The following is a 10,157-nucleotide window of genomic DNA, read 5'->3' on the forward strand; positions in this document are numbered from 1 at the left end:
TGGTAAAAGTGAACGGACTTAGGACTTCATTTTTACGCAATTTTTCAATTAACCTTAAACATGAGCTCAATTCGTAACGGTCGATTGTCGTAGATATAGCCGAGTGGTTAGCGATCCTACCTACTAAGCTACAGGTCCCGGGTTCGAATCCCGGTAGGTGCAAGCATTTATATGATGAATATGGATGTTTGTTTCCTTGCAACCCATAACACAGGCTTTATATGCCTAATTTGGAGCAAGATTATTTGTATAAAAAGTGTGTCAATATTATTATTATTATTAAGCATTGGACCATAACTATATTGGACATAACTATGGATAGATAAGATCTGGTCATTCAACGGTGACAGCAATGTATCCGTATCTAGAGATACGTTATTGAAAACGGCCGATAGTCCAATGCTTTATTTCAATAGGTTATTGAAATGTAAGTAAGCGTTAGAGTATTGTTATCGAGGAACTGTGATAAGCCAAATGGGTTTTTTTAAGGTAAACAAAGAAAATTGAGTCTCTTGGGGATTTAGTTTGTCTAGACAAGGTTTGTCTTAGCCAATTCTCAAACCTTCACAAGATAGGTCTCAACAAAAGATATAAGTTTCTTCAACACTGGACGATGATTTCCCGAGAAAGCCTGCATGGCTGGTGTATATGGTGTTACATGCTTTGTATAACACGTATGATGGAAGTAGCAAAAATAACATTAACATGCAGTGCAGGAGCTAGAACTCAGCCTTGGAGTACTGATACTCACGGATTTAAGGTCCAAACAAGTCATTGCAGACGACTGCTGCAATGACTTGACCAAGTGTGAGAGGTGAAGGTATAATGGAAGTTTACATGATCGAAAGCCTTTCCTATATCCAGACTAACTGTCAAACCACTTTTGCTGTCGATTATTGACCATAACGAAAACCGTACTGCCTTAAATTGATTTAAATTCTATCAGCTTATGATTTTTGAAGAGAAGCAAGAAAACAATTATAGGCTTTTAACTTTTAGAGTTTAAGTTGTTTTTTTTAAATTTTAAATAGTACATGCCACATTCAAAATCAATAAAAGTTAATAGTTACAACACGATTACTGGGATGAATACGAGCGTAAAGAAAAGTAATGATCCTATAAACATCTAATGGGGTAGATATAGGGTAGTTTTGAGTACTTTCTCTTTACATTTATTATAAAGCCTAATCTAGGTGTTAGAACTTCATAATACTGCCTAAGAAATGGATGATAACCCAAATAGTTTGATAAAAATAATGTTTAGTTTTACAGCATCTTATTATTTACTGGTAGTTAAATTTACCTCAACCATTACAAATATTGATGAACTGAAGCCACATAATGCAAACCTGACATTCAGGTCTATAAATTTGTGAATAATGACTTGATTCTCCAAGTTTGATCAAATTTGGCCGGCTCAGTCATTTCCAGACGATGACGAGCAAACATATAAAATTTTGTGTAAAGTTTTAATAATATTTCGAATTTATTATACATACATATAAACATACATAAATACATATAAACATCCATGGCTCGGAAACAAACATCCATATTCATCAGATAAATGCTTGCACCTACCGGGATTCGAACCCGGGACCTCTAGATTAGTAGGTAGTATCGCTAACCACTCGGCTATACATGTCGTCATTTATATTTATGTCTATAGGTTATTGAAATGTTAGTAAGTGTAAACGGATAGATTTGTCTACCTCTAGTAAGTTAAACAAAGAATAGATAGTTTATTGAAAACGGCCGTAAAACTATATTGGACATAACTATGAATAGATAAGATCTTGTCATTAAACGGTGACAGTAATGTATCCGTAACTATAATAATATTTCGAATTTATTATTATATAGTTTTTTTTTCTGTAACAAATCGGCAAGAAATAATAAATGATTCTGATATATACTTAAGATTGTTCTGCACATAATAAATAAAATACTGTTTTCTATGAATTTGTCAATAATGCTTTGCTCCCTGTTGTTATAATAAATTCTCTCAAAGAAAATATATCCATACAAAAGATATATTGGAAATAAAAATAAATTATAGTTTCCAAATCGAAATAAAAACTATCCTATCTCTCAAGTTGGACTAAACTGCAGTCCATGAAGTAATCCCCATTAAAATCCGTTCATTCGTTTAGGAGTTCACTGGAAACAAACATTAGGGACACTGGATTTATATATATTAAGATAAGATTCGAAGTGCATATAATGTTAGACTCTTCTAGCATTTAAATGTTCAAGTAGTACAGGTACGAACGACCCTAGCGATAATAGCTGTTTGGAATTACGCAACAAACTTGTAGTACGCACACATTGAATGTTGACGAAATATCCCGAATGAGTTGCGCTTTCGTACAATCACCAAGTAATTAAACTACACTTATTTAAACAAGTATATTTTGTGTGTCTATCTATGCACAAGCACTGGTATTTTTTTTGTTAGTAACCACTGCTATACTTTAAACCCTAGATAACATGAATGTATTAAGAGAAAGGTATAAATTTTTATTTAAACTCGTGAGTTCTTTGTTGTTTTTTGTATTAGAAAATAATAATGAATATTATTATTATGAGAATAATAGTAATAATTAATCATTGCTAATAAGCCTGATATTGTGTTGGTAGATCGGTTAGAACGTCAGGCAGTTATTGTTGATATCACCGTTCCGTGTGATGATAACCTTGTGAAAGCTGAAATAGACAAATTGTCGAAGTACCTAGACTTAGCACATGAGGTTACTGACATGTGGGATGTTGATTCAACAATAATTGTCCCAATAGTCGTTTCCGTTAACGGTCTTATACCAAAGAGCCTCGACCATCATCTCAAGACGCTCTCACTTAATAACTGGATAAAGGGTCATTTACAGAACGCAGCTGTTTTGGGAACGGCACGCATCGTGTGGAAGTTCCTCAGTCTGTCGCCCTAACCACCGGAATTGTCGTGAACCAACGCCGGCGGGACTCTATTTTTTATATTTATATTTGTAATATTGTTTTTTACAAATATGTTATATATGTAAATGTAGAAAATAAACATACATAAATACATATAAACATCCATGACTCGGAAACAAACATCCATATTCATCATATAAATGATTGCACCTACCGGGATTCGAATCAGGGCTATACGTGTCGTCAAATTAGAAAATTTATGCTTACCTCCAGATACGAAGACACTTTATATAAACAAAACAATAATAAATATATTTACAATACTATGATTACATTAAATTAAAATTATCATTACGGGGAAGAACCTGATCCGTTGAATGAAATAGCTACCACTTTCAGATTGATGTCAATCAAAGATTTAATAATTAAATGCCTACATGGGGCTTCAGATTTTTTTATTTACTTCAGTGGTTTTGTTATCAAATCAAGATTTGCATTCATAATAAAAGTATAATTTTGTGAAACTGATGAAAAACAGGGAAAAATAGGCAACACGACTTCCCAATGATTCCACAGCTGGGGATAAGATATTTAGGGTAATACATTAACCAAATGGAGAGGTTTTTAATAAGAATGTTCCCATCAAGTTGACCTAGTCAAGAAACTATTCAACAGGCTTTATCTTCTCACCTTTTTCTATTGTGAAGCCATTATTGTTTCGGTTTCAAGGGGATTCTGGGAATGACACTTAACGTCTAAAATCTCCAGGTGACAAGCGTGGGAATTTTGGGATACACTTACCGTCACGCGAATACCTTCTTTGTCTCTATTTTGTTTTAGTAAAAATTTGGTATTGGACCTTTTTAGAGCATCCTAGCTGGGCTTGGGCACTCCTTTTATAAATTTCCTCTCTATAGATTTTTTTATGTTAAAATTTCACGTTGTATGTAGTAGTATATCTCAAGTACAAGTAGCAGATTCTTAATAATTTGTTTGGACTTGAATGTCCTCAACGATAAGTTAGTGTACTACCTCTATCCATATGCAAGTAAAGCAACTTCGAATTACTAAGTTAACGAAATATTAAAATGTCTACACGAAATTTTAGTGATTAAATTAAAGTCACTGAAAATAAGTGTTCTGCTCATTATTTATGTATGGACACACTGTAACTGAGTAGACTCCAGCTTTGGAAGACTAGTCCACATTTAGTATTGCTTAATTTTTTCTTTTGTATTAAGTAATTTAAGTATTAAGATTAAACATATAATATTTTGTTTTCACTAACTTTTTTGTGTGAATGTGTCAGTTTTTCCTTCCTAAACAAATTAATTTTCATTTCATAAATGTTTAAAGCCAATTTCTTTGTTTTCAAATATCTGATAAAAATATCGTTATTTCAGTCACGACATTTGCATTGTATTTTGGACGATTATAGCACTCTATTATTAATTATTAGAATGAAAATATCAACTATATTAAAATCATCTTGTACGTAAGTATACGTCCAACAGACTGTAACAATACCCCTTCCGGAAACTGTTATTAACCTAGAACAAAACGATGTGCGGTGAAATCTTAATACATTGCACTCTAGCGTGCATATTGTATAAGATGTTATCTTAGATTTATACATCTAGATAGAGCCTTCTGCTATTAGACAACCTATGAAAACATGCCAGGTTTATTCTTAAGAGTGCGTGACATGCAACGTTGACGATTTGTGTGCGTGTTTGTGTGCGTGCAATGCTCAAAATAGTGGTTGATAGTCAACCTATATGTTATTCGACATTTTCACAGTTTTCACTCCAGACAAAGTACAGAATCTTGAAGAATAATATTTCAATTAACTCGACTGTTAGTGCGATATATCATACAATTATTAAATACCTCAAATTATATTTCTGTGTGGAAAAATCTTGAACCTTAAAGCTGAAAGCGGCTTAAATCTAGTCAGTCTGCTCATGTTTTATGCAACAGGAGGATAAACATACGGTTCACCTGGTCAATTCTCTCTTGTACTACAGTTTACAAGAGGGTTAAGTAGCCTTGAATAAACGTAGACAGCAATTTCTAAAACTTTCGAAGTGGCGAAGGATTGAACTGGAGGTACCCAATATACCACCGTATACAAACGTAGACACCAATTTTGATAGTATAAAAAATTACGGCTTGCACTCCTGGAGTGCCGGCAGAAGTGAAAACTTGAACATAAAAGTTGTGCATTTTTGAATATTTTGAAATGCTTAAGGAATAGTTTTGCAGGAATTGCTTTACTTATCAGTATAAAAGTACTAGCGCTATCATACACCTAAAAATGACAATTTGCATTACATAAAAGATTTAACACTTCAGAACTATTAATTAGATTAGAACATTAAAAAGTTTATCTCTCAGAAAATCAATCATCTTTCATCCATAATTTCAACAATTGTCTTACGAATTTTCGATCAAGTAGCGTGTCCTTACACGAGTTTAACATTTTATACCAATCCCAAAAACAGTGCTCAACGCCGCTAAAAAAATTTAACTTAAAAAAATATATTCCGACTGTTAATATAAATATATTTCATAAATCAAGAGCAACTTACTGATCTAGACACATATATGAAAAATATTTACTGACTTCATTTTCTAATTGTAATTTAAGTAGTAAGACCATTTTATACTGTAATTCAATTATCATTAATAAAGACATAGCTTCAACCGAAAGTGACGTAAAAAAAACGCAATAGTGCGTCGATATTTGAATTACTGGTTGATGAAATTAATATTGTTAATAAGGGCGGAAAAAATGATATGGAAAGATGACAAAACGAATGAAAAATGAGAATGCCTTTCACTTTGATACTCAGGAACACAAGACCCATAGCAATACTTTTTTAATTTCGAAGCATATTTCAACAAAGCATACAAATTTATCAACGAGACGTTACTGGAACGGTTGACTCCGTTGGAATAGCGCTCGCACGGAATGCGAGAGATCGCGGGTTCGAGACACGCATCGTACATAAATTTTGTTTTCAAATTTTGTTTGTGTAATTAATCCCAGAAGTAATAATAATATAATTAACACACTCTTTCGCACATAATCTTGTCCTAAACTAGGCATAGCCTGTATGTACTATGGGTACAAGACAACGATATATATAATACAATAAACTTTCTTAAACATAGCTAAATATAAATAAACATCCAAGTCCTAAAAAGTGAGGGTTATCACTTTAAAATCTTATCAAATTGTTTATATTTCATACTTTAGAATTTCGTCTATATATGTGGTGCCTTACGACCGTTCCCAATAAACTACCTTCTACTGTCAGTAATTTGCTGTCAATAATCTGAAGTTGTCCCAATATACCCGATAAGTCATTATTATCACCTTATATTGGGACGCGTGAATTGCAATTTCCTTACAAACATCCATCGCTGGTAAGCTATACGTCCTCCCATTAACAGACAGCGTGTACGGGTAAGGTGCGTATAAATAATCGATGATTTTATTAGGACAGACAAGTCAACGATAGTTACGATTTTTATCTCAAGAAGCCGTAACCCGAGATAGACTGAATATTGGGAACGGCCGTTAATAAAAACACTTAAATGCGCGCTAGCTTTCTGTTCTAATATAACGAATTGAAGGTAAAGGGAGTAACCCAGTGTCAAAGACCTGAGAACTGGATGGACCAGTTGTTGTGAAACTCTACGCAATCACTAGAACAGACCTTCGGTTTACTATATTTGTACTTGAGGACGAAAAAATTGGACAACTTTGTGTTTTTAATGAACATGTTACAGCTTCTTATATCGTTTGATTATTTTGTATAAATAAATTATTCTTAATATACGGCTTCTACAATTGCCAGTAAATTAATGTACAGACCTAGACATTTAAATAAGAAAGTGTTAGAAATGATTGAATGCTTTATTCCCTTACGGGATAACTGTCACCTGTATTATTAATTACATTGCTACGTAAGCTTGCAACGCTGAGAATATTGCGGGACTTGTGCAGCAATGATGTGCCAAATTACGGAAATCTTAATATATATATTTCTTGTGTGCGTGTGTATGGCACTGAACTCCTCCTAGACGGCTGGACCGATTTTGATGAAACTTTCTGTGTGTCTTCAGGTGGATTCGAGGATGGTTTAGATTCACAATTGAACTACCTCCTAAACGGCTGGACCTATTTTGATGATATTTTTGTGTGTTCCAGTGAATTTGAGATTGGTGTGTGTCTTCAGGTGGATTCGAGAATGGTTTAGATTCACAATTAAACTACCTGCTAGACGGCTGGACCGATTTTTATGATTTTTTGTTTGTTTCAGTGAATTTGAGATTGGTTTAGATTCTCAATTCCGTCCATATTATATAATTCTCCTGCTCATGTGTGTGTTAGTGAAGTCCTCCTAACTGCTGGACCGATTTTTCAAATTTAAGACATGTGTACAGGACAACGTCTGTCGGGTCCACTAGTATGATATATATAAATATGAAAATATACTCAACACTAATAAGGTGTGGGTGTGTGTTTGACGATGTGTGTGCATGTGTGAGTAAGTATGTATGTGAATGTGTTTTGTGTTCGCTAATATATTGTGTAATAAGCTTTATAAATATATAAAGAATAAAGTTCTTAAGAATTTACTGTCTATTTTTTTATGGTTAGAAATATAAAGAGTTAATGAAGTGTTCATAGAGTAGGCAGATTAAAATACATAAAAGGGACTCCGTCTCCTCATAATTTTTGGTCAAAATGAATATCTGTTGCAACTTTTTTACAGTTATAATAATGTTTCGGATAAATATTTATGTATTTATTAACAACTAGCCGTTCCCGCCCGCTTCGCTGGGCGATATTTTAAAAGATAAGAAGATTGGAATTTGGAAAATAGTAGCCATAAACCATCTAGGTTAAATTTCGGATTGAATGGTGGTAGTTTAATGTCGATACGATCAGTGGTTTAGGCGTGATTAAGCCTCAAACAAAGACCATTTTCATTTATACATATAGAACATGTTGTACAGTCGTGTAGATTTATTTAAGAATTGATTTGATATTTTTAATGAAATCAAATTTAGAATATTGTTTTGAAAAATTATCGCTAAGCATTTCATTTAAAAAGCAGTAGTTAAACTTACAAAAAAATACTTATCAACAAAATGTATTGTTTTGATTGGTATACGCAGGTTTTTTTTTATGGAATAGGAGGACAAACGAGCGTACGGGTCACCTGTTGTTAAGTGATCACCGCCGCCCACAATCTCTTGCAACACCAGAGGAATCACAGGAACGTTGCCGGCCTTTCAGGAAGGTATACGTGCTAAGTTTGTGGAAGTTTTCGTAGTTATATGCACAGAAGTATCCATATTATTGGGTTGTTTCACGTCCCTAACGACTAATACATCAGTACGTACGTACGGACGTTCAGCTGATGGTAATTGATACGCCCTGCCCATTATAATGCATTGCCGCTCAGTAATACTAAAAACAGTCATGTAATACAAAAAAATCTGAGCAGAGAAAATCCTTGAGACATAAGATGTTAAGTCTCATTTGCCCAGTAATTTCACTAGCTACCCGTAGGCGCCCTTCAGACCGAACCACAATATTGCTAACACATTACTGCTTCACTGCAGAAAAAGGCACCCATAATATAGCCGGCATCCAACAAACAATCAACAAAGGAGCCTCCCACTCGTCTGTGAGCTGGTAATCTTCTAAATCGGCTTTGTCACTTCTAGTAACTATTTTTATAGAATTCTGTGGGTACAATATGCAATATATTAGTTTATTTTTTGACGAAATGAATGAATATTGAATGATGTTAGCGTAATCTTCAATAAATTGGTAGGATTAAATATTTGTAGTGTTTTATAAAAACTATACATATTTTACTATGACGCTAGTAATTATTTCAAATACTTGTTAGAAAACATTAATAAAAATAAAATCATATCTGATCGTTCTCAACTTTCGTTAAATTTTAAGCGTTCTCTTTATTTGTCCTAAACTGTAAACTTAGTTGCGTTATTGCAAAACTCTAGTTTTGGCAGACACAGTATACTTGCAAAATAAATTCAAGTGTCCCTATTTGTACATTCGTTTGTAAAATAATATGTTGCTAATAGATACTATTACGCCAAATAGTGTATAATAAGATCGTAACAGATTGTACTTATTAATTTTTGTATAACTATGCTAGATATTAGATAATTCGCATTAAATCTTATATTATTTTTACTTTAGACCATATTTAGATGGAACTTAGTTCAAAACTTACATTTTAATTGGTGTGATACCTAATCTATATTATGACTACATATTATAAAGCAAAGATCTCCGCCGAGTCTGTTTGTCTGTTCGCGCTCAAAAACTACTGCACCGTTTTTCATGCTGTTTTCACTAATGGATAGCGTGGTTCGGAATGTTTCAGTATAATTTGTTAAGTTTTTGTGTACATTTTTGTATATATTTACGAAATTTGTTGGAGGTGTCGGAAAAAATTAACCGTCTGGGAGCTTTCAACGAAAACGCTGTCTAAATCCATTGAGATATAATAAATAATATATAATATAATTTAGGTCTACAGTACTATACCATGTCCATTTAAAATTGTTCTAAATAGGCAATTATAAAGCGGTAATGTAAAAGCCGTTTGCAGAAATACGATATTAATCCTTATCATTTTATATTTGCAGAACAACGTTTTTTGGGTCAGCTAGTTATCAATAAAATGAAAAATGTATTAAATATTCAAAATGATTTTATTGTGTGTTTATTGTTTTCAATAAAAAAAGAATTTGTCATGGTTACTATTTCAAGAACAGCGGTTACGTTAGCGGTAGTATCTTAAGTTTATATTTTCTAAAAATATACGTATATACGTGTATAAATATACGTATAAGCTTCACTCTAACTTGCAGATAACGAGCGTGGACACTCACACTAACTTTGCCAACTCCACGCTGACCAAGACTTCATTGTGTCCTGGATATAAATTTACTGGAATCACTTTAGGAAAATTATTTGAAATTGTCTAAATATTATTTCTTTGATGAGTTGGACAATCAAGTGTATGAGTTGTGTGATGTTGAGTATTTACCGCCACCCACCTTTCGATGCGTTACCAAGGAATCGTTAGGAACGCGCTTTTCTATAATTCATGCTGTAACAATGCCTGGTAACAACGCACAAGAAAACTCGGTCCAATCCATTTTCTGTCGTAAGGCAGTAAATG

This window comes from Leptidea sinapis, chromosome 38 (genome assembly GCF_905404315.1).
Source record: "Leptidea sinapis chromosome 38, ilLepSina1.1, whole genome shotgun sequence".
NCBI lineage: Eukaryota > Metazoa > Arthropoda > Insecta > Lepidoptera > Pieridae > Leptidea > Leptidea sinapis.